Here is a 25,052-nt window from a genome sequence, read left to right as displayed (position 1 = left end):
GAGATGCACATAACTTTCCTAATACAGTCTCACTAAGGAGGACTTTCCCTGGAATAAAGGCAATGAAAGTCCACCGGGAGACCTGGGTGTGAACAAGCAGGTACCGTGACATACCAGAGGCCCAGATTCTGCTCTTGGAAGAGTCCTGAACTCACCTGTGATGCTGGTCGAGGTCCTTTCCCTCTTTGGGGCTCACTTTCAATTTTAGGGGATCCAACTCTCATCCAACTATCTCTCAGGATAGTTATTGGGATGTCCTGTCATCACTTACAAAACGTGTCAGCCATGATCCTAATACCTTGTCCTCTTTTTTCCCTCTCCTATCTCTCCCTTCTTTGTCATTTTTGGTTTAGATTTTATTTATTCATTTGACACAGAGAGACACACAGAGAGAGGGAACACAAGCAAGGGCAGCGGGAGATGGAGAAGCAGACTTCCCCCTGAGCAGGAAGCCCTTTGTGGGCCTCTATCCCAGGACCCTTAGATCATGACCTGAACCAAGGACAGCCGCCTAACGACTGAGCCACCCAGGTGCCCCCTTCCTTGTCATTTTTATGCCTCTTGTATTTTTTCTTTTTCCTTCTTTCTTCCTTTCCTAGTCATCACTTTATAGGCCCCAATAATGGTAAATATTTTCACAATCGTCTTCCCCATTTATACCAGCAATCCTCAGCTGGGATGGCCGGAGAGAGTGACCGTCATTCTCAAATGTCAGTTACTTCCTAATACATCACATTGTCATGTGTGAAGGACTTTTTACATCCTCAGTAAAAGATCACACTGACCACTACTGAAAAATAGTTTGTTCACTGGTTTCTCTTTTATTTTCTACTCCCTCAAACTAAACTATAAAGTCTGTAAGAGTGGCAGCTGTCTACCGCGGCCACCCTTCTATGTCCAGCCTAATTAATTTATCAGGGTCCCATGCATATCTGCTTAGTGGATGGAGGGACAACACCTTTTTAGGGTTATGTATTTTGCTTCAGGGCCATCTCTACTCACAGGTGTCCCACATCCGAAAGTCAGGTTGCCAGGTCTGAAGCTTATGTCCGTGTTAGCTCACTCGGACCTTTGAAAGTCATGATTACCTTTGGTTGTTGATAAGAATGACCCTGTTCTGGTCATCCCCTTTCCATGGGCCCTTCGGTGAGATCCAGCTTTGGGAGATTCAGAAAAGCTGCAATGAACCCAAGAAGGTGGTTCCTGCTGCTGTGGTTTAGAAGGTCCTGAGACTGGGTCACAGTGGTTCCCCACTGGGTGGCTCAGTCAGTGAGGTGTCCCACTCTTGGTTTTGGCTCAGCTCACGATCTTGGGGCCCTGGAATCAAGCCCTGCACTGGGCTTTGTGCTCAGCTCAGAGATGACTGCAGAGTCTCTCTTTCTCCCTCTGCCCTTCCCTCTTTCCTCTCTCCAAAATAAATAAGTCTTTTAAAATATTGTTCGTTGTATAAATCGTCCTTAGAAAAATCACGACTGGGGCGCCTGGGTGGCTCAGTGGGTTAAGCCGCTGCCTTCGGCTCAGGTCATGATCTCGGGGTCCCAGGGTCCTGGGATCGAGTCCCACATCGGGCTCTCTGCTCAGCGCGGAGCCTGCTTCCTCCTCTCTCTCTCTGCCTGCCTCTCTCTGCCTACTTGTGATCTCTGTCTGTCAAATAAATAAATAAAATCTTTAAAAAAAAAAAAAAAGAAAAATCACGACTTGCAGTATCTATACAGTATCTAACTAGGGGCAGGTGGCTCCTGAGAACTTTAAATGTGCCTCGCCCCAACTGAGATGTGTTACCCATACAAGATTTCAAAGACTTCGTATAAAAAAAAGGATGAGAAATAGCACATTAATAATTTTCTTTTTTTTTTTAAGATTTTATTTATTCATTTGACAGAGAGAGATCACAAGTAGGCAGAGAGGCAGGCAGAGAGAGAGGAGGAAGCAGGCTCCCTGCTGAGCAGAGAGCCCGATGTGGGACTCGATCCCAGGACCCTGAGATCATGACCTGAGCCGAAGGCAGCGGCCTAACCCACTGAGCCACCCAGGCGCCCACATTAATAATTTTGTATTGATTGCATGTCATACTATTTTGGATATATTGGCTTAAATAAACTGCGTCATTCACGTTGTCACCTATTTCCTTTTTACTTTTTTAACTGGACTACGAGAAAAGTTAAAATTACAGATACAGCTCACAGCTAAGGCTTGTGTCCCATGTCTCAAGGACATTTGCCTGAAGAGCTATCCTCCTGGAATTTCAATTATAAACATGTAAAAGCTTAAAAACAAAGGATTTGTTGAAGAAAATTGAGTTCTTAACATCTTCACAGTTACGCAAATATGATTCATCCTGGGAAAGAGACCACTATTTATGTCAATTTCTTTAAAAGGAAAGCATGAAATCTTCACAAGTGATGGAAAACTAGTTTTCATCAAATCTAGGGGAGGCCTGGGGCACCTGAGTGGCTCAGTCCATTGAGCGTCTGACTCCTGATTTTGGCTCAGGTCATGGTCTCTAGGTTGTGAGATTGAGCCCGCCTCAGGCTCCAATCAGTTTGTCCCTCTCCCTCTCCTCCCCTCCTTACCCCTGCTCATATATTCTCTCTCTTTCTAAAATAAATAAATCTTAAAAAAAAAAAAAAAAAGGCAGGGAGAGGTTTTGGTGTAGAAGAGAAAAACAACAGAGAAACAATAGCTTAGTAAACTTGAGTGGAAGGAACAGAGCAGAACAAATGCGTTCGAAGCCATTGAACTTGGATACAAAGTCCACGCTGTCACTCCTGGCTCCATAACCAGGGTAAGATGTGCACATTCAGTGCACCTTTGCTTCCTCACTGCAGAGCAGAAATAAAAATACACGTCTCACTCACAGGGTTGTCGCTGACATTTATCAAGTACTCACTTGGCTTTGCACGAGTCCTTGTCGTGCCAGTGGTGCCGATAAGGAAACTGAAGCAAAAAGAACTCATAGAGACGCCTGGCCACACTGCTCAAAACTGCTGGCCGTGGAATCTGAAAGCTTTTAGTCTGAACCCCTTCAGCTCTTGAATTTTTAGTCACTCAGATCAGGTTTCACTGCTGTCATGAGATCTGAGTGAGACAGTGAATTTTATAAAGGGATTTTTAAAAAAGATTTATTTATTTCTTTGAGAGAGAGAGCAAGCAAGTGAGCAAGTTGGGGGAGGGGCAGAGGAAGAGGGACAATCTCTAGCAGATGCCCCACTGAGCGCGGAGCGGTCCTTGAGGCTCCATCCCAAGACCTGAGATCCTGCCTGGAGCTGAAGTCAAGAGACAGCTGCTTACCTGACTGAGCCACCCAGCCGCCCCTGAGACAGTGAATTTAAAGCACATGCCAAAGCCACGGGAAACATCCACATCTATTGTTGAAAGGCACAACAGAGCGCTGACAGGATATAGTGTTCAAGGCATTCTGTGCCCCCTCAGCTCCAAAGAAAGACCCTAACAGGTGAAGAGGAACCTAAATGGACTCGGGAAACTCGGACATATTGGTAGAATCCTGGAGTCCGGGAGAATTGTTGAGTGTTCTGGGGAAATAGATTCAAAATTCCCCTACGAAATGTGAAGTCAAAAGGATTCTGGCCTCATAGATAACTAAAAGGCTTAAAATCAGTTCCTACAGGCTCCGTATATAGAATCCCTTCTATATTTTCTTCCCAGTGCTTCCTCACACTTGGCTGGATTTCTGGGCCCACCTATGTGGACCTAGCCTCAAGTCACATTATCTTTCATTTAAGGTAAAGCATAAATTTCAAAGAGACTGAACTATTTACATAAAGCATTTTGGGGGCATTTTAATTCTTTCTGGGTGGCTCAGTGGGCTAAGTCTCTGCCTTCGGCTCAGGTCGTGATTTCAGGGTCCTGGGATCAAGCCCCGCATCGGGCTCTCTGCTCAGTGGGAGCCTGCTTCCACCTCTCTCTCTGCCTGCCTCTCCGCCTACTTGTGATCTCTCGCTGTCAAATAAATAAATAAAATCTTAAAAAAAAAAAGCATTTTTGGTATGGTTTTGATTTTGTAAGGAGCCCCGCAGGGCACTGGGGATGAGACAGAGCCAAGAACCACATCATTGTGAAGATTCGGGAATATTCCTAACTAGCTGAGCCGTGTTGAGGAATGTTCCCTAAGAGTTTCCCAAGGGGAGTACCTGGGTCCAGCCAGCCAGATGACCTCCATCTACACATCCCCACAACACAAGGTCACGTCACAGAGTAATAGTCACATCTCAGGAACTCTCCAACCTGGCACCTCTGTAATAAGCTTGATTATTTTTGACAAACTCATTTCTTGTCCAATTTGACGTGAAAATTAAAGTCGTATTAGCACAATGCATGCCACGTGAATGGCATCCTTATGCTCTCCTGTAGCAAACCCAGCTGAGCCTCAAAGAAAAGAGACTCAACAATACAGGTAACGTTAGTTTCCAAAATAGCTCTGTTTTGCATCCAAATCAGCCGTGCGGGGGAAGGCCTGCTCCGTGGGCCAAACTGATACCATCAATGTACCTTGCTCGGAAGGAAACCCTCTTCAGAGAAAATGTTAATCAAATCATTTCCCATGCAAATGTAAAAATAAGGGAAACAATACTGGAGATAGTATCAATATTTTCAACATTCAGCAAAGACAGGCAATCCTTGAAGAGTGATGGTATTTCCATGAATTTAATCAATTCACATTCTTATCCACAAAGCTTTTCTTACTTGCCTTTGTTTTTACAACCACTAATTTAAATGAGTCAGGGGACAGGTTTTGGAGGTTCTTGGCCAGAACAGAGAAAGAAGTCCTGAGTTCCCAACAGCCTATCATCAATTTGGTTTTCATTGTCCAAGTAAAAATCTGAACCCCAGGAGCTGGATTAGGAAGAGAATAATACATGTATTCTCTCCGTCAAGCTGGGTAGAGAGAGATGTTTTTCGGGTTTTTTTTTTTTTTTGGTTTTGTTTTGTTTTTTAATTCTTTCTTTTTTTTTTTTTTTTTTTCCTTACTTTTAAGACAGAGCACAGTTGTTCTTCCAGATCTCTCCTATGGGGAGGCAATTTTCCATTCTAACCCTCTTTTTTTTTTTTTTAACCATAGAGATAACTTGAGTCTGGACAAGGGAAGCTAGTTTTCATCTCTTGTCTCACAGTGATTTGGTTAAAAAAGAAGGAATGGGTAAAGGCTAGATCAAGAGGATATAGAAATGAAACTACTCCCAGCATATTAGAGAAGATAAAGAAATACCAAGCACAAAGTCCCCACGGCCTTTGTCTCTCTGAACAAAACTTTGCCATGTTGGCATCTGCAATTTCATTTGTTCTTAAGTTCTAGCTTAGACTGACAAACTTTCAGCCTCTTATATTCTGGTGTAGGTAATTCTTTTATCTCTCAGAAGCCCGGGTGCTGATTCATATGCATCAGTACAGATACAATGTGACTCTCTTCTCTCACCTTTTCCATACATTGCACCAGGTCATGGTGTCACGTGACAGGAAGTGGCGAGTGCCCGCTGATGGACGAAGACTGGCTTTATGGGCTTTCTCTCAACAGTCCCTAGAATCACCCCCTGTAAACCCTGGGTGCAAAATAATTGTTTCAAAATGACACTACTGAGGCATCTTCATCTATGCCAGGACTGGAAAGGAACCAAAATTTCAAAAGAAAACATGGATTTTAGAAGCATAACTTGTTTTCTGTGTAACCCATCTTTTCAAGTATCTAAGTTGTATGAGCCCATGACAGAAAACATAACACTCTGTGTCATCCTCAAATCATCCCTGGATAGGGAGAAAGCCAAGCACCCATCAATCCTATTAGAAGAACCACAGGAAAAGCTTTCTAGATCTTTCAGTCCTGATTTCAAATCCTTTGCAACAATTTATCTGTGGGATCTCCTGTTTATGAGCTTGGGAAGATGCCATGAGGTAAGCCCTGGAAGGTCAAGTGCAGGGCACTCTGTCTGCACGTCACCAAGTATCCATCCCCACTCACTCCTCATCAACCATCAGCAGCAAGTCTCCTGAACCTCTCAAAGTCTCTTACCTCCGTGTCCCTACAACAGAGCCGTGGAGAACATGGAATATCTGTTCAAATCTCTGCTTGTCCACTTATAAACCACAACACTGGGGAAAGTGGCTTAACTATCCTGAGTCTTGGTTTCTATGTTTTATAAATGAGCATAATTATAGCTTCCGCCTCCCTGAGGTTGTAGTGAGGACAGACTGAGGTAATTCACGGGGATCGCTGCGCAGGATGTGCATACAGTTTTGTGCTCAGTGCACAACAGCGATTGTGAGAATGCTGCCCCACCCTAATCCCTAATCCCCGCTTCATCATCTCTGCTGTAACCCCCATCCTGCTGGCCTCCCTCTTTAGGGTCTCTGTTCCTTCTATCAGTAATTCTCCATGCTGTTCCAGAAATCATTTAATAATGCATTCAACACATCACTCCCCTACTCCAAACCCTTCAGAGGCTCCCTAGGGGCTAGGGATTGAAGTCCAAAGCCCTGAATTTGGCATTCAGCGTACTCCACAGAGTCCTGAACTTACTACCTGTCCGCTGACTCTGTCCGCTATCACTTGCTGGCATACTGTGCTTGGGCAAACCTGGTCTGTGCTCTCACATCCTGGTGTTTCTGTTCACATGGCTTTCTCTAGAATGCTGAGATTTGACAGTCAAAAAGCACCTTGCCAAAGGATTTGTGGAAGATTTGAGAGTCAGACCGTTTTAGAAAGGACCCCGAAGGCCACTTTACAGATGAGGAAACCGAGGTTAATTGGCTTGCCCAAGGCCCCGTAGCTATCCATCAGCAACGTCAGATGGCACTAAGCGCGTCGGCTTGGAGGGAGGGAATCACCTGGCAGCCTATTAGGGGAAATTCGTCAGCAATTGGCAGCAAACTTGCTGACAGGCCGTCCTTCTCCGTTCGTGAGAAATAAAATGTTACACAGCCAATAAGAAAAGGACACAAGGCATGACTCTCTAAGTGAAAACTGGGGGCCTCTCTAGCTTGTAATGCAAGGCTCGACAGCAGCGGGGCTGGTGGGGAGAAGGCAGCTGAAATAATTCCACGGGACCCATCCCTCACGTCAAAGACACAGCCTCTTTGGCTGCATTAGTCTCCTGACTAATGCTTCCAAATGCACTGCTGAGATTTGCTGAAGTTGAAGATTCTTTGCGATGTTTGCTGGAGCAGCAGCGATGAATAAAACACAAGAATCACCCATGCATTATTTCGAAGGCAAGTGTGCTCAGCTTTAACTGCCACATTGCAATTTTTACTCCAAGATAATAATACTAATAGTGACACTTCATTTATATACTGCTTCTAAGGCTCCCAAGAATAAAAGAACAATGAAAACTGTATCTTAACACCACAGCCGTGTCCATATATGAAGTCGGTAGGGGAGCAAGCCGGTTCAAGAACAGTCTCCCGTCACTGCTGGGGTGCTTCAGGTCAAAAGGTTGTGAATTGGAATTGTTTGCAGAAATAACCTCTGATTTTTCAGCTTGGGTTTGGATTTCAAATACAGTTTTGCTACTATTGTTAAAGGTTCTATTGTATAGAACCTTTAAATATGTGCTTAAATATTTAAAACCTTAAAATATGCATGCTTTCATAGAGAATAGAAAGTTGATACCTGGGACGCCTGGGTGGCTCAGTGGTTTAAGCCTCTGCCTTCAGCTCAGGTCATGATCTCAGGGTCCTGGGATCGAGCCCCACATTGGGCTCTCTGCTCAGCGGGGAGCCTGCTTCCCCCTCTCTCTCTGCCTGCCTCTCTGCCTACTTATGATCTCTCTCTGTCTATCAAATAAATAAATAAAAATCTTTAAAAAAAAAAAAGAAAGTTGATACCTACTAACACAGGTGCCCACCCAGCTTCACCTGTTCGGTTAGGCATCTGTGGTTTGTGGTCTGGATGGGTGGACATGGTGACCCGTCAGGGAGCATCTCATGGAAACTGAAATGCATGGCTCCAAGAGTCCTAGGCAGCTTGGTGATAACAGAGTCAGGTGTGGCCAGTGGTTCATCAGCCACAAAATCAAAGTCATTCTGTGTTCCACTACCTGGCCCATTAGACAGATCTGAAATTCTGAGCTTGCCCCAAAGGCTTCCCTCCCTGAAAGGTGATGCTGATTTCTTTCTCTTTTTTGTTTTTTAAAAAATTTATTTATTTGAGAGAGAGAGACAGAGACAGAGACAGAGCAGGAGCAGGGAGGAGAAGGAGAAATAGACTCCCTGCTGACCAGGGAGCCTGATAACTTTGGGGCTGGATCCCAGGATCCTGGGATCCTAAGCGGAGCCGAAGACAGACACTTAACTGACCGAGCCACCCAGACGGGGTGACGCTGATTTCTGACAAAGGTCGGTGAGGAAAGTTGTCCTGGGATGGTCTGAGGCGAACTGCAGAGACAGCTTATATCTGTGTGTCCTTCCTGCCCCAAATCGCCCAGCTGTAAGCACTGACAACTGCCATGTGATCATTGTCTCCTTGGGTCAACACAGAGCCCATGCTGCCGGGACAGCGTGGGAGCTGTCCCCTCCAGAAGCTAGGATATGACTTAGGGAGACTAGCCCATTTTTATGGGGGGCATCTTTGACACTCCCGTGAATGCTTGGAGAGTTTCTATGTTTTCCTTCCTGCCTTGTCCAAAATATTTGCCTCTGAATTTCGCATATACCTCACTACCTGGCTGCCACTGGGTTGGGGAACCAATTTGGATTCTTGTCCCTATATCTGGCCTTAGCTTCTTCTGGATAAAATTTTTTTGGGAATTTAGCATTGGTTCCGTGGCCAGCATCCATGGGCCACTTGCCCACACAACCTGCCCCGTCCCTTCCAACAGATCTTTGGCCGTCCACGTGACTAGCTATTGTGCTGTCTGCCACAGCTTCCCACAGAAATCCCACCATCTACTAAGCTATATCAGTAGGCTTCAGCCTAGGTCCTGAAATTTTGCCTACTTCTTGCCCAAATTAAACTATTCAATGTTTCATAAAGGCTCCCTCTGTTCTACCCTCACACCCTAGCATCTAATTATCAACATTCCCTTCATTCAAAAGGAGCTCAAAAGCCAGATACCCCACTCAGTACTGCTGTGGGTAAGATTTCTCACAACAGTCTTGCAAAATGAGCAGGGAAACGAAGCCTCTCAGGTTTCTTAGTTCGGTGCAACAGAAACAGACTTAGGGTAGCACAATTCTTTCGGGAGGGCTAGAGAAGCAGGCTCGGAAAATGGAGAGGAACGCCAAGAGCCTGAGACAGCCAGATCACAGACGAGCCACTCCCATGGAACAGGTGGGTGAGGACCCCACAGCTGTCTCTGCTGGACACAGGCTGTTACAGCTTTGCTCTACCACCCCAGTGGCCCCAGAAATCCGAGGCTGGTACAACCACAGCCACAGCGCTCAGAGTGAGTGCTTCATGGCCAGTGGTTTTGCGTCTGTATGCATTCATGTCTGCATATATATATAAGATACTGAATCCAGATGTAAAACACACGGGGAAGTTAGTGCTGAGTCTGTGTTCTAGTTTCCAGGAGGGCCAGGGAAGCCACTCTGGTCCTTCAGGCCTCTGGAGCGGAAGGAGGGTTCTTCTCTCTACGGAGAAGCTTACTGTGGGCTGTTCTCCAGACACAGGAGGGGGTCCCATTGCTCTGCAGCAAATCAAACAATCAAGCAAACCAGATGACAGATACGCATGACCAGGAACGACTAACATGTAGAATAGTGTATTCTAGGCTGTTGAATCACTGAAAAGGGAGTGTCTTATTTAATAAGTTCCTGCCCCTGCTCCTTTTCTGTTATTTTTACTGCTGCTGTTGTTTTGTTTTTACCAAGCGAGGTTGGTAACTAAGTAAAGCAACTCATAGAACTGAGACACCAGTGACAGCAATCACGTTCTGTGCACTGGTTTAAGCATGTGTATGTATTAATAGTGTTTGCTACCAGAGCCCCCGTATAAGGTAGCTATTACTAACCCAGCGTTTGGATGGGGAAGCGAAGGAATGGCTAAAATGATTTGCACAGCTAAGAAGGGACAAGGCCAGCGTTTGCAGCAGGGCATTCTGACTCCAGATCCCGTGCTAACAACAGCGGAAGGTGCCTGTCATGTCTTAGGTGCACAGGGACAGGTGGGGAAATGTGACTTAACAGCAGCACATAAGGAAAAACAAATAAACAAACAAACTATGGAGCATAAGTCCTCTGGGTGATGTGACTGGCAATAAAAGCTAATGTGATGTAGCCTCGGGCTGCAATAAAAGAAGCGTGGGGAAAGGAGGGTATAATCTAGTGTTTAGCTGCCTGGAATTTTGTCTTCAGTCCTTCCCTCCGCGGAGGGCTGAAGCAAACATGAATAAGGTGTTCACGCTGGAGATGTGAAGACTGGGGAGAAGGCATCCTGGAAGACAGTAAATACTGGGTAACGAATGCGGGAGAACTCCATCCATTCTGCATAGCATCAAAGGCTTGTATCAAAGAATGTGACCTCTGGAGAGACAGTTTGGCTCCATAGAAGGAAGTCTTTCTAATAGGAAAGTTCCCCATGCCTAGATGATTTGCACTAGGGGTAATGCACCCTCTATCACTAAGGATGCCCCATCATCATCAGTACATGGTAGCCACAAATGCCTTCCTTCCCCAGACCACCCTGGATCACCGCACTGCTTGGGACTCATCGGCCCTGTGGCCCCATTTATTTGTACTTCCTTTGCTGCACTTCATGTTTGCAGCCTTGAACGTAGTATGTTCTGTACCACTGGTATAGCAGCTCCCGGAGGGAAGGCCTTAGGACTTGACTATTTCTATGAGCCCAGCCCAGAGACTTTCATTAAAGTAGATGACAAAGAAATGGGTTTGGGATCAAGTTCAAGCCACACCTTGCCAGTGAGCCCTGTGAACGCTTGCCAGAGATGAAAAGATAAAATGCCACTCTCCTTTGTTATCAAGGCACACATGGGATGGAGATAGTAATGATAGTGACTACAAGGTAGGACAGACCTGAAGGCCAAGGTCAAATGCTACAGTTTTCAAAATATTATCAAATGGCATTGGATTGGTTGACTATGACTTCCAAACAGAGATTCAGAGAAAGTCCCATTTATAGCCGTCATAACTTAACTGCCTAATGACATAAGAGGTTATATCTTTCTGTGGATGGATGGATAGTTAGATAGACAGACAGACAGGCAGATAGATAATGGACCTAGTGATAGGTTTAAATAAAAATCAGACCACCAGTAAAACTAGTCTAAAAAAAAAAAAAATTGCATGTAAACAATGCTAAGAGACTGAGTTAAGAGCCAAGATTGCCCAGTTCTTGCTTTATCTGCCCTAAATGAACATGTGATCTTAGGCAAGTCGTGGCTCCTCTCTAGGTCCCTGGACCCTTATCTCTAACTGAAGGTTGGCCAGACTAGCTGATAAATCCAATGACGTCACACATCAGATTCCTACTTGGTAAAGTAGAATGTCTACTCCTCACTCAGGAAGTAGTAGGTCCAAGTTCTCTGTCACCTATTTTAATGAAAGGCTCTGGGCCTATGTTTTTCAATTACTTTGCGGAACACTGGGAATTCAGGGTTTTTTTCAGGTTTTTGTTTTGTTTTGTTTTTCTTTGTAAGAGCCTAGCAATAATCTTACCCGTTCAGAGAGTCACTATGGGTAAGTCTCATATTATATAGAATGTTCTTAGCCCAGTGTCTGAAACTAGCTAAATGTGCAATAAATGCTAGATTTTAAATATTATATGATACTGATTTTCAAATATTTGCAGGGCTGTCAGGAGGAGGAAATAGTGATGGAGAGCAGGGGCAAAGAGTAACTATTGGGAGAAAGTTACAAAAGAGGGGTATTTCACGTACTCCTGTGATGGGGAGTTTTAATGAACCGAGTTAATAGTCATGGCTAGTGTGATGGGTTCCCTAAGAGGTAGTTAGCAGGCTGTCATCAGGTCATGTACGAAGCTGCAGGATTAATGACAAACAAGAAAACATGCAGAAAGAAGAGTTAGACCAGAAGATCCCAGAAGCTCCTTTTGTAGATAGGGGCACAGGGTCCAAGCCGTCAGCTCAGCTCTCGCTCCAGCTGTTTTTCTCTAGAAATCTAGGGGAGCCCCAGCTTGCGCACACAGCAGAAAGCTTCTAGGCATGTGTATTCGGAACATACTGGGAAACCCAGCTTTCCTTCCTCAAGCCCCAGGAGCTTAGACAAGGGACCAGAACCCTCCCAAGAGTCAGTTTTCCCTTTTGCACAACAGAGATGCTCATACCTTCCCCACAGGGTGAGTGCGTAGAATAAATGAGGTCTCAGGTACAGACCTGGCACATGGTAGGAAATCAACAAGTTGGCTCTTCTCCCTTCCGTTTTCGAGGCAAACTCAGGGAGATATTTCCTTTCCTTGCAAGGGATACCCAGGAGGGATTTGGGGCCTGGGGTAGAAACACATGACACGAGAATGCTGCAGATGGGACACAGCAGGACAACCCGGAAGGTCCAGGAGCCTTGGAAAGCCCAGGCTGATGGTGCCACTGAGTGTGAAAACAGTTGGAAAACCATTAAGGGCTGGGGCAGGGGGCAGGGGCAATGGATGGGGGTTTCTGTCATTGTCAAGCCTGTACCAAATCACTGTGCTTTGGCCTGGACCTTAGGAAGACCACAGGCAGGCAATGGCTTCTCCAGCCGCAGTCTCTTCATCAGTCAGAATGGTCACTGCTCAACCCCCTTAAATTCCCAAACTACTTTAACCTGAAAAACAAACAGGAATATGCTTGAAATGGAGACGATTTATCATGGGGCTAATTATCATTTAAGCTAGTCTGGAATAGTAATGAGCCCCTTTTAAATGAAAGCAGACCCTGTGATGAATATCTCAACATCACACGCTTAGCAAACTTTCCCAGTAAGATATTACTTCAGGGCAACTTATCAGGCAACCCGTAGGTAAAATGAACAGAGAGAAAATGCAAAGGTAGGAGAAGGAGGCAGGCACTTTTCAAAAGCCATAATTATCTCTAAAATCTCAGCTGCCTCTTGAATATTTTAAATGGAAGAGGGATGGATCACTTAAACTTATGAAATAATTCAAAAAGAGGGAGGCACTAATAAACAATTCATCCCTAATTGGGAGAGGCCTCAATGTAAAGGGAATCTTCAGTGTAGGATTTTGCGGTGGTAATTATAAGGAAGAACTGCTACCTGCCACCATTAGTCTCTAAAACCAAATCCCAGGTCTGAGAGGACGAAAGGACTGAGTGCTTGGTGAGGGCTGATCCTGAACCACGCACCGCACTCCATTCTTTCTTTATCATCACAACAATTCTAGGACATGAGTATTATTACGGTTTCCATTGCAACAGATGAGGCGTCTGAGTCTTAGAAATGTTATGTTCTTTAATCTCGGTCCCATAATCTCTAAGCCCTGGAGATGGAGCCGAGAAGGATCCAAGGACTGGGCACGGCTGGAATTAGGGTGAGTCAGGTGAAGCACGGTCCTTGGGCACGAAATGGAAGGGCTTGCCAAAAAACTCAGTAACCAAAATGAATAATATTGTAATGCGGTATTTTAAAAATCATGTTGAATGGAGAAAGTCTGTGATGATGAACAAAATATCAAAATGCTAACCAAAGACAAGATCTTGTTCTGCTGTAGCACGCTCCTCACCCTCATATCTTGTTGTCTGAGTCGCTGGTCCAAGCCTCAGGCTCGGGGATGACGGAAGTAGCCTGAGCGTTCAGGATGGAATTACAGGTAACACGTTCCCAGAGATTGATGCTGGGAATGGTTTGCACAGCACTATATCCAATACGCCTACCCATGCTGGCATCCGTGCGGGTTCTTACACAGAATAAACACCACCGGTGGCAGGGACGCAACTCCAAATTCTCACTGTTTGCACTCACTGGTGGAGCCTAATGGTGGCTGAAAAGAGATCTCATGCATCTAAAACTAAAACCAGGGAGCAGCCTCCCTCGCTCCCCCATTGCTATGTTAGGTAATCATCATAGCGTGAAAGACACCACACCCAAGGCCAGTATCTTCCAGAAATTCCTGCAAATTCTTAATGAGCGAAATCATGCTAGTGCAGAGGACCACGCCATGTGGATTTCTGGCAAGGAAGGGGATTCGTGGAGGAAGTGAATAAAGGCTTTTCTTCACCTGCAAAAACCAGAAAAATTCAAGAAAAATTCACAAGGTGCTGTGAGGAGTTCTCAGGGCCAGAAAGTAACAGAATTTAAGACCTTGGCCACTGTTCGCTGTGGCATGTAAAGCTGTTTATGCCAGCTTTCTGGATTCAGGATGTCATATGGGTCTCAAGGAGTGGAGATAAAGGGATGGGGACAGCAGTCTCTGCCCTACCATCAGCAACAGCACCATTAGCCTCTCTCTCACTTTCCCCCCCTTCCCTTACCTCTTTTCCTCCTCTCCCTCTCATCCTCCTATCTCACTTAAAATCCTGGCATACCAGATTCTCTGCCTGAGCCAAAACTTTCACCTGACAGACCAAGAGAACAATGATTTATCTCAATAAGAATTCTGGAACTCTGCAACTGTCTGATGACTAATTAAACCAAATAACAATGAAATTTTGCCTCCAGTTCTAACAAACATGCATTATTCACAAGCACTTACAATTTAAAAGCACTTTCTTTTTTTTTCAGTTAAATAAACTGTCCAGTGGTGAGTGAGCATTGGTTTACAAAACACTTTGTCTTACTTTCCACTGAGTTACTTAATACTCCTTCCCATAATCCATTTGCATTGATTCCTTCTTCATCAACGGCCCTTGCATTCCAACACACTTGGAGCTGCAAGGAACTGCACTGCTGACTCACCAGGGAGGCAATTGTATTCAGTTAAAAAAAATACAAATAAGAATCCACTTAAGACAGTACTTATTTTTTTAATAGAGCTTTCCTCTTAATTATAATATAGCGCTAGTGGTTTTTTTTTTTTTTTACATTATTCTTCTGAACTTTCATAATGACACTATCAAACAGTAACAAATATAAATTCGTGCAGCCTGAAATATGCAATTTAATCATAAGCAGTAATTTCCATATCACTGAGGGGGAAAAAAAAGTCAAATGATTAAACTCTAGTGCATGAGGACCAATCTTGAATTAAATTTTACTCTCTGCTAAATTTAGGGTGTTTTTTTTTTTTTTTTTACAGCAATATCAAGAATAGTTTAAAGGTAAGAGTAAAACATTTATGGTTATATTAAAACCCCATGCCCCAAAGTGTTTACCAAAGATCAAAACGCTATTCTTTTTTTTTTTTTCTTCAAATTAGAAATGTCTTGCAGACTCTTCAAAACCTCTTGAAAGAACAGGCAATGATACCACAGCAATCTCACTAATATTTCCCTTCTTTATTCATTCGCTTCCCCTCAGAGTCTCAAATGATGCTCTTTCTGGCAGGGAGAAAAAAAAAAAAAAAAGGCCAGAAAATCCTCCAAGATCACAGCCTCAGTGAGAGCTGACCTAGTGTATCATTCAGCCCAGCCCTCTCCCCACCCCCTTTCCTCCTCCTCTCCTGCTCAGAGAATCTCAAGTTACAAGATTTTCCAACTTTCTAGTAAACTGCAGGGTGGGAAGGAGAGGCTGAAGGTAACAGATTCACCAACTAGAAAGATGTTAATCCTGACAAACTGCTCAGGCGGTAGCCTGAACCATAGCTAGATTGAATTCGGTCTCTCCTGAGAGGGCCAGACAAGGCTGGTGGTAACAAAACCGCTTTTCATGGTGCCCTCAAAAGCAGATGGGGCCCATGCAGAAAGTTGGAGAAGGGCGCCATTGCCCTCTAGTGGCCAGAAGTGCAATCTTCCGCGAAGGAGCCCATTTCCAGAGAGGCACAAGGCTCTCAATGTCAGGGTAAAATTATAGCAGAAAGATGTCTAATTATCCTCCTCGAGTGTTTTCTTTAGTCCTTCCTGCCCATAGAAGAGGCTGTGGATGGCTATCACAGTAATCCTGATGGACTCCTCATGGATTCTTAGTACTACTGGTGTGCCAGAATTTGTCCAACTTTCTCCAGCTTTACTTTTTTTTTTTTCTTTTTTAACATACCTGTTGACGTCTCTCCCCTAGCCCACACAGACCAAAGATCTTTACATGTTCTAGGTGGAATAACATTGGATTGGAAAGGTTGACAACCCAAATGCTTGGAAGATCTAGAATGGAGGCTCCTGACGAACTAGGTAACTTTCCAATTTCATAAGAGTGAAGAAAAAAAAAAATCCCAACCACATTTCAATCCTCTTAAATCATTGGCTGGTGAATTTACACAGTGCTCAGATTTTCTAGGAAAAAGACTGAGGAATTCAGGCATTCTGCAAACTTAACAGTGTAAGAGAAAATGTTTGCTACCTACTTTCAAAGTCCATAGACGAGTGTTTTATCATTATTAATGATAAGGTACATCTATGATCAAAGTGAAAAAAACCAATATTGAAAATAAATAAACAAAATGGTTATACTTCTTGAACATTTGCCTACATAAATGTATTGAAAATGGAGGAAAATTAAAATCAGACCTGCGGATCTTCTTTAGATGTTTCTGAAAATAGATCTGAATATCACAGATCAATGTTTATGTGAACTGTCAACTTCATAAGTCACAGACATTCACAGGCAAGGTTCCGAGACACACTAAGCTCATGGGAGTGTAGTTCTGGCATTGTAAATCAAGCCTTGAGGTCAAAGTCATGGCGTTTCCCATATGAGGGTCCCCAAAACCAGAATCTTTACAAGGCAGCCATGTAATTCTATTCAAAGAGGAAGAAAAACCATGAATTATGAAGACAAGTCCATTAAAGGAGCATGAAATTGATCTGTACTCCCCCAAATCATGGCATGGGTCTCCAAACCTGCCCCCCCTCCTCTCACAAATAAACAAATACACACATCCACTGCCACCCCTGCAAAAATAGAGCTGTGACTTTTTTTTTAATTCTCAAATTAACAAAAGATTGCATCTTAATTGAAAATAGAATTTAGGTTTCTAGTAATTTTACTGTCTGGTGTTCTGATAAGGATGCTGAACATAATGCAAGTTCTGAAGTGTTATCAAGATGGTCCACTGCTTCAATTAGAACTATTTTAAAATCCTATTCTTTCTAGTAAGCAATAAGCCCAGTTTGAGTAAATCTACATGTTTGGGACTCAACAGATGATCCAGTTTTAGTTCTCTTCATTCTCCCTCCCTATCCCCTAACTCCAGGGGTGTGTGTGTAGGGGTGGGGGGAGAATCCCTTTTTTTAAACAATGTAATAAAATGGCTAGCTTATGCAGGCTCTGAAATTACAGCAAAAATGATCGTAATAATTGGTACTAACCATAAAGCCTGGCTGCAACACATTTTTAAGGCATTAATTTGCAATGTTTCAAAAGTAAGATCTAAAGATAATTCCCACTCAAGCCAATTTTCCTGGCCTGTAAGATGCCATTCCCTAGTCTGTACTTGAAATCTACTCACATTTCTTTGTACTAGGCAGGATTTCAGTTTTGCACGGAGGTTTGAATTCCAGGGCCCACTGGCCAACTCTAAAACTTGGAATCAGAGCTTAGGAGTAAGGAACTTTAGTGACCAGGAGCTTCAGGATCTGTCTGGTATGGACCACAACTCTGTCCCTTTGTTTTGCAACTTTTATTCTTTCCTTCTGCTAGAAGGAGACCAGGCTCCCTGCAGCTAGGGTTGGGCTACGACTACTTCTGTGTTCTGGTGTCTGCATCTCGGGTATATAGGAAAAATAATTCCAGGATTAATGAAATGAAGGTCAGCCCCTTCTCTTCTCCTCTCCCGTGGTGTTAGGCTCCAGCACTCAGAGCCCAGCCTGGCAAATGCGCTGATGCGATGCTGGTTGATCCTCGCCCCTGAGACCACGTCTACAATCCCAGCCCCCGGAAAGCCAGACACCCCGCAAAACCATCGATGTCTGCCGCAAGCCCAAGTGATAAAGAATTGATCCACCCTCTTGCCAGATTAATTATCGCGTCTTCCCTCTGATTAAAAGGAAAACTTACTCCCTGCTTCATATTAACCTGGTAAGAAAGATCCGAAGAGGAAAACAAGGCACGATTTCAGAAACACCCGAGCAAGGTTTCAGAACCACCTGAACAAGATTTCTTTTGGGGGAAACACGAGGAAAGACTTTAGACAGATCTAGACCCCCAACAGCAGGGTTTCAGGAACAACCCTCCACCCCCATCCCTTAGGGACAATCCGTCGTCATGCAGGGATGGCATTATTAAATAATTAAAAGATGCAATTTCTTAATAGCAGTGCGATGGCCCATGAAATTCCTGCTGCATTATCAGCAAAAGCAACAGGGCTTTTTCGAGCATCTAGAAAACCTCTCACCCGGGAAAGGGAGGCGTGTTGTGCACCCCCCCCCACCCCCAACACACACACACCCTCCCGCCCAAGCGAAAGCAGGGCCTTGGCGAGAAAAGGATAAGGAAGCGTGACCGGGGGGCCCTCCCCGACCCCACTTTCTGCGGGGACTCCTTTCTTCACATAGCGAAGCGGGCCCTCCTTAGAGCTCTGCCCGGCTCGAGCGGGGAAAGGGTGCTCTCCTCGCCGCCCTTCCCGTCCTGCCGGCTAGCGTTCCGGGCAAAGCTAAGGGAGGAGGGCCGTGCGTGCGGGGAGCGGGAGAGGCTTGGCGCGCTCCGGGAGGAGGCGCAGGCTTAGGGCACGGCTTGGTTCGCAAAGTTAACGTTGACCCTGGCAGGCTTCGCAAGCCCCAGGCAAGCCGAGTCCGAGTCTGAGCCGCGCGCGGACCTTCCGTTGGGCTGGCGGGAGGTAACAGGCGGTCCCCGGAGCTCCCGAGCAGACTCCGGCCGGAGAGCTGGAGCGCGCACCGCAGTCGGCCGCCCCTCAGCCGCAGTCAGCGGACCCAAAGATCGCCTATTAAAGTGCGGGGCTACAGCCGATCCAAGCCGGGTGCTTCCCGTTTTCCCCCGGCGGTCGCGCAAGGAGGGCTGAGCCCGGGGAGCGCTCGGCGGGGACCGGGAAGAAGGGGTAGGAACCCTGCAGAGCGCGGTCACGTCGCCGCTTTCGGAAAGAGGTGCAGCGCGGGCCGGCGGGCCGGCGGGCCGGCTCCGCGCTGGGGGCGACTTTCCCCAGAGACCCGACAGCGGGCAGCCGGCGCGCCCGGAGCGCAGCTCTGCAGCCTCTGCCCCAGGCCGGCGCAAAGCCCCTCTCCCGCGGCCTCCGCGCAGACCCCAGAGGAGGCCGAAGCGGGGGAGAGGTTGGAGCGCACATCTGGCGCCTCTGCTCTCCGCGCCGCCCGCGCCCACAGCTGGCTGGCTCCCTTCTCCCTTTTTGATTTTTAAACAAATCTTCTTACCTCCGCCCCCCTCCCGTTTCTGCGTTGCATTAGTGAAATCTTCTCCAGTCAGACCTCCTTCCCCCCACCCCCAGACATGCTCATCCAGAGACACCCCCCCCAAAAAAGAAGCCCCATTCAGTCGAAAGGAAGGGACTGGCGGCAAGCCTCACCTGGGGCCCTGGAGGGTGGGCGCCAGCTCCGGGCCGTCGGTCCCTGGCACAAAACGAGCGCAGCGGTATCAGCCCCGGCCCCAGTCCGGGTCCCATTCACAAGTCGGCGGCGGCTGCGAGCGGCCCCCGCGGCATCTGCTCGCGACGCTCCCCTCGGCTGGCGGCGGCCGCGGAATGAGCCGCCGAGCGCGCTAGTGGCAGGAATGAGAAACCGGGGGGAGGTGGCGGGCGGGGTGGGGGGGGGCCGGAGGAGGAGGGAGGCCGCTGCTGGGAGGGAAGGAAAGGGCGGGGGGGCGGAGAGGAGCCGAGGCCGCGAGACGCGGCAAGCTGGGCCTGGAGGAGGCTGCGGGGGCCGACCCCGTCCGCGCCCCTCCCCCCGGGGGCCCCACGGATGCCGACCCCTGGATTCGCGGCCGGACCCGGGTCGCTGCACTCTGGCTCCCTTGGGGCTCAGAGAGTCTGGAGCGACTGAAGTTGGGCTCCAGGGACGCACAGCCAATCAGGAAGGGCGGCGGAGGAAAACCGGGGAGGGGTTGGGAGCCCCTTTTTCCTCCTTCGCCCAAATCCGCTCCAGCTGGCCAGGCTGGGCCCTTGCCCGGGAGGCCTGGATGGTGGGTTGGAAGAAAGCATCGCCCAAGCGGGGGAGGCAATCGGGAATTGTCTTTCCTCACTCTAGCACCCCACCTTCCGAAAATCCCTCCACGTCGGCGGCTTTTGCCCTGTGCCGCCCCCATTTCTCGCAAACTCTGCTCGGGGCACGGGTAGGGAAACCTGGGGAGGGAGACTTCGGACTTGGGAAGAGCCACGTCTCTCTCTTCTCTCGTTCCCCCCAACCCCGCCTTGTGCGGAGTGGGGCGCAGGGAATGTTTCGCCAGAGCAGGTCTCGCTCCCGCCACCCACCCCCGAGGGTGCCGGGGCCCCCGCCTCAGGCAGGTACCAGCGGCCCCCTCAGGCAGCGTCACTTGTTGCCTCAGGGTCCCCTCACCGCACACCCACCACGACTCTGCGGGAAGTGCGGCTCTGGGGGCGAGAGGGCCTGAGGGTGCTGGGCCCGCATCCTCCCCCAGTCCTCTCTTTTATCCCTCGAGGAGGACCCGTTACAGGGAGGGAGCCCCGGGCCTCTTCCTGCCCTCGCGGAGTCGCAGCCGGGGTCAAGGACTCGGAATCACGCCGGGGCCTGGGCGGGACGCTCGTGGTACCCGAAGCGGCGGGGGCACCCACACACCCCGCGGGTCTGGTGGTGGAGGGGAGCGCCTGTGACCCGGTGGGATCCCTGGCTGGAACAAGTTTCCAGGGTAGGGAGGTGGTGGAAAAAGAAAAGGCGGAAGGACAATGAAGAAGCAAAGGGAAAACGGGGGAAAGGAATTTCCAGGAGGGACGGGGATCAGGATGGGGAACTGGTGGAGAGGTGACGGGCCGGCGTAGGGCGGGGTAAGCAGGGCGCGGAGGGAGAGCGCGGCGACGGGCGTGAAGCTGAGGAGTTAACGGAAAACGGGGACGAGTAAGAAAGACTCGGACGGTCCACGAAAGGGAAAGGCAGCGGAACGCCGGCGAGGCGGAGGAGCGACCGAAGCCCGCCCAGCGTCGGAATGGGCAGTCTAAAGGCCGCGGCCACACCGCGGGCTGCGAGCGCTCGAGGCTGGGTGGGTTTGCTCGGCGCCCGGCAGCGTGCGCGGGGGCGGTGGGCGGGGCGGGCTCTCAGGGCACGCCGCCCCTCCCCCTCGACGCGCCCGCCGTCGTCGCGGCGTCCGGGATCCCCCCGCCCCGGCAGCGCGCGTCCGGCGCCGTCGTGCGGCCGTGGCCTTTAGGCTGCGCGTTCCTCCGCTGGGGGAGGGGGTCCTAGCTTTGCACTGCCTGGTGCCTTTGCTTCTCTGCTCCCCTCAACCCTCAGACCTCAGAGGCCTCAAGGTGACAGGCCTCTGGACGCTGGACACCGCGCTCCGCGGCCGCCCTCACACCAGGTGCGAGCGACTGGCAAGGCCGAGGAGGCCCAGCGCTTCCGCGGAGCGCGCGGGTGAGTCGCACGTGGTACCAGCCTTGGCCACCTCCTCAGGCTGGACCCTGACCTGAGTCCTTCTGCTCTCTAGCTTCCTCTTAGCGCCTTTAGTGATGTCTTTGCATCGGCCATTCCCGGGTGCCCTAAGCCCTAAAACTTTTCAGTGAGTCCTAGGCCGTCGCCGCAGGTCCCCTCGCTCCAGCGGGGCATAGCGACGGTGATGGGGTCCTCACACCGCGCCCCCTCGCTGATGAATGAAGTTACACCGGAGAGAAGTTGTACTCTCCTTCAGAGCTGCCTGGATTTTGCGCTTGTTCCACTACTATTGTCAGGATTTTCTCATCGTTTCCACATGGGCATAAAAGGGACCGCGAAACCATCATCAGTCTAATTACACGTACACAAAGATGACCAGCATCTGTGATGGAGAGGGCATCTCTTGATCCATGAGGAAAAACAAACAAACAAACAAAAACCTTCAGTTAATTCCGCTTTAGAGGCATGTTCAACGGGCGGAGCCTGGGCACATGTGATTTGGTATTAGATGGAAATTTGCCCTTCATTTTCTGTTCGTTTGTTTTTGTTTGTTTGTTGTTTTGGGGAGGACTTGTTTTAGGCCATCCCAATCATGAAAGATAATATCAGCTGATTTTAAAGGTAAGGTAAGAATTTGGTAGATTTCTACTGACATAGCTTATCTGAATCAGATGAAACCTAGTATCTAGCCGTGGTCAGTAGCCCTATGCAATATTGTGCCCCAGCAATTCTGGGCCTGTAATTCTACTCAAGAGAGTGGAAAACATCCACACAAAGCCATGTATCTGAGGTTCATAGTAGCCTTATCCCTAATAGCCAAAATTTGGAAATAACCCCATATACTCATCAACTGCCAAATAAACAAATGTGGTATATCCACAAAATGGAATAGTATTCAGCATTAAAAAGAAGAGAAATACCAATGCGTGTTACATTATGAATGAATTTTAAAAACATGCTAAAAGCCAGATACAAAACCACATATTGTATGATGCCTTTATATAAATGTCCAGAAAAAGCATATTTATAGAGACAGAAAGCAGATCAGTGGTTGTCCTGGCTCAGCGTATGAATAGGAATTGACTACAGATGGGCATAAGGGAACTTTGTTTGGTGTTGAAAATGTTCTAAAATCAGATGGTGGTGGTGGTTGCACAAATTTACACATTTAACTAAAATCCAATGAATTGTTACTTTTAAAAAGGCCACCTCCCACCCTCCCCCAAAACCTTTTACACCTTTATTCCCTATGAGGCATCTGTGAGAGTCTGTGACCTGCATTTGAGCCCTAACTTGGGGCGGGGGGATTTTGCAAGGCAATTTTAGAGAAAAAAAAAATTTTTTTAAGAGTTGTAGTTCTTATAGAAAGATAACCATACGTCTATTCAGTAAGTTCTATTTTGGCGCCTGCTTCGGAGAGTCTTGTAAGTGTTAAAGCAAGTTAATTTCCCCCTTTCACTCTTCTAAGTGATTAATTCCTGGGAACTAGAGTTAGGTATTCCAGTTTGTGACATTTTAAACACACCTACACATAGACACAGTACAAAGTGCACATTTCAGAGGGGATTTTTTTTTTTATGACTATGTTAGGATCTGCCTTAGAAATCCATATCAAGCACTTGGGTGGAGTATTGTGTGATTACAGTTTAGATTAAAAAAGGAAAAGAGAGAGAGAGAGAGAGAGAGAGAGAGAGAGAAGAAAGAACCCACTGACAGCTTAAATTAAAAGATTCAGTTCATCCGGGCAGCCAGAAGTTTGGGTGTTTATCTTAACTTGCCTCACCTTTCCTTCACCTTGTTCTTCAAGGGAGGAAGCCAGCGTTCATCACCTTGCTCTGGGGCCAGGATTCAACAGCCCCTTAAGCTTCCTGCCTCTTCCAGTCCAGACATAGATGAGGCCCAAATGGCCCTTTGCCTGTCTTTGTCCTTGTCAGCATGAGGCTAATAATTTCCTGTTGGTTCCTTCATCAAAGGTACCAGGCTCTCCTCCCTTTGATGTGCCTCTCCTCAGACTCTGAAGATAGCCAGGCCCTGCTGAGTCAGTTCCTTGTTTCCACTTAGAAGCTCCAGGCTCCCCCAGGTCTTCTCAAAGCTTCCTGCTCCGGAGGCATCCCTCGGTATAAGGTGTAAAATGTGAGGCAAGATGGAAGAGGGGAGGTGATTTTATCACATTGCAGTGGGCTCCAATCATGCCTTCTCTAGGCAAAGGGAAAACATTGAGAAAGATGGAACAGAGTGCCATTTATGAACCAACATTTCAGATCAAGGTGGCCACAGCTGGGTCTGCAGAGCAAAGTAGAAAAACCACAGGCCTTTGATCTGTGTCTGATTCTTGGTTCTGCCTCTTATTAGCTGTATGATTTGACTTGACTTTATCTCCAAGAGATTCACTTTCCAATTCTATAAAATGGGGTTTATTATCTGTGCCTAGATTGTTGCAGGGATTAAATGTACCCACATATCTAAAGCCATCAAGACTGTGCTTAGAGCAGAGACTCAATAAATGAAAGGTGTTAATTACTGTTATTAATTAGGAGTTCTGGTTAGTATCATACCTTAAATGCCCTGAGCAAGAAAGGAGTCATGTTACAATTATGAATTATAATAATCACGGATATTAATCTTATTTTAAATGTTGTTAGTAGTAGAACTTCTGGCCACGAGTTTTATGGCAGTACAAAGTTTACTGACACTGTAAGACCCATCTGAGGTCGTATTAGAATTAGATGTGCCTACCCTGGGCCCTATCCTAGATTTGCCACAAATCCTAGTTACCCTGAGTAACTCACTGCCTTTCTCTGAGCCGAGCTGTAAAGGAGAGCTCACCCAAGGTAAGTTCAGGGAAGGATCCTTCCAGAGCTGACATTCTGGCATTTTTAAGTCCTACACTTCAATTATAGGGAGAGCATCTCATAGATGCAGTTCCCCTTTTCACCACTAGGAGTAGTCAACCAGTCATCTCAGGCTAAACCCTGACTCCAGGCAACCCCCTTCTCTGAAACAGACCCTTTTCAACTCTGACCAATAGCATTTCTTTGTTTTCCTCCCTCACTTAGACTCTAAGTTCCCCAAGGGCGGGGATGATATCCTTCTGATTTAGGCCTGTGTCCTCAGCACCTGATACATTAAATATAAAAGTTCAGTAAATATGATAAATTGATAGTTTGTTAAAAACATATTTTGATTAAATTAAGATAGTATATCAAATGTTTCCATAATAATACTAGGTTATAGTATCCAGTGGCTTAAAATAACAATTATTTGTTCTCTTCTATGGGTTGGCTGGGGTTGCCTGGTCCAGACTGGGCTAAGCCAGGGTTACTGCTCAGCTCCCTGCATTTCTTATCCTCCTTTTGGGACTAGTTTGGGCATATTCTCACAGCAATGGCAACTACACACGCTGTCATGCAGAAATATGCATGGCCCCTTGGGGTGCAGGCTTAAGACTGGAAACTGTCCCTTCTGCCTATGCTTTTGTTGGCCAAAGCATACCGCATGGCCAGATCAAAAGAAAAGGGGTGGAAATATATT

The 25,052-nt window shown here is 47.1% G+C and overlaps 1 protein-coding gene across 1 annotated transcript in view; it reads right to left on the bottom strand.

The window, feature by feature from the left end:
* The window catches only part of CDH11 (cadherin 11), a 150,606-nt gene extending 130,943 nt beyond the window's left edge, over positions 1–19,663 (bottom strand). The window contains exon 1 of the mRNA XM_044256017.1: positions 19,490–19,663. The gene's annotated coding sequence lies outside the window, so the exon portion shown is untranslated. The remainder of the gene's footprint in view (positions 1–19,489) is intronic.
* Positions 19,664–25,052: the final 5,389 nt, after the last annotated feature.

Source organism: Neovison vison, chromosome 7 (genome assembly GCF_020171115.1).
Source record: "Neovison vison isolate M4711 chromosome 7, ASM_NN_V1, whole genome shotgun sequence".
Classification (NCBI taxonomy): Eukaryota; Metazoa; Chordata; class Mammalia; order Carnivora; family Mustelidae; genus Neogale; species Neogale vison.
Note: the sequence above shows the minus strand (reverse complement) of the source record. Positions and strands in the feature narration are given on the sequence as shown.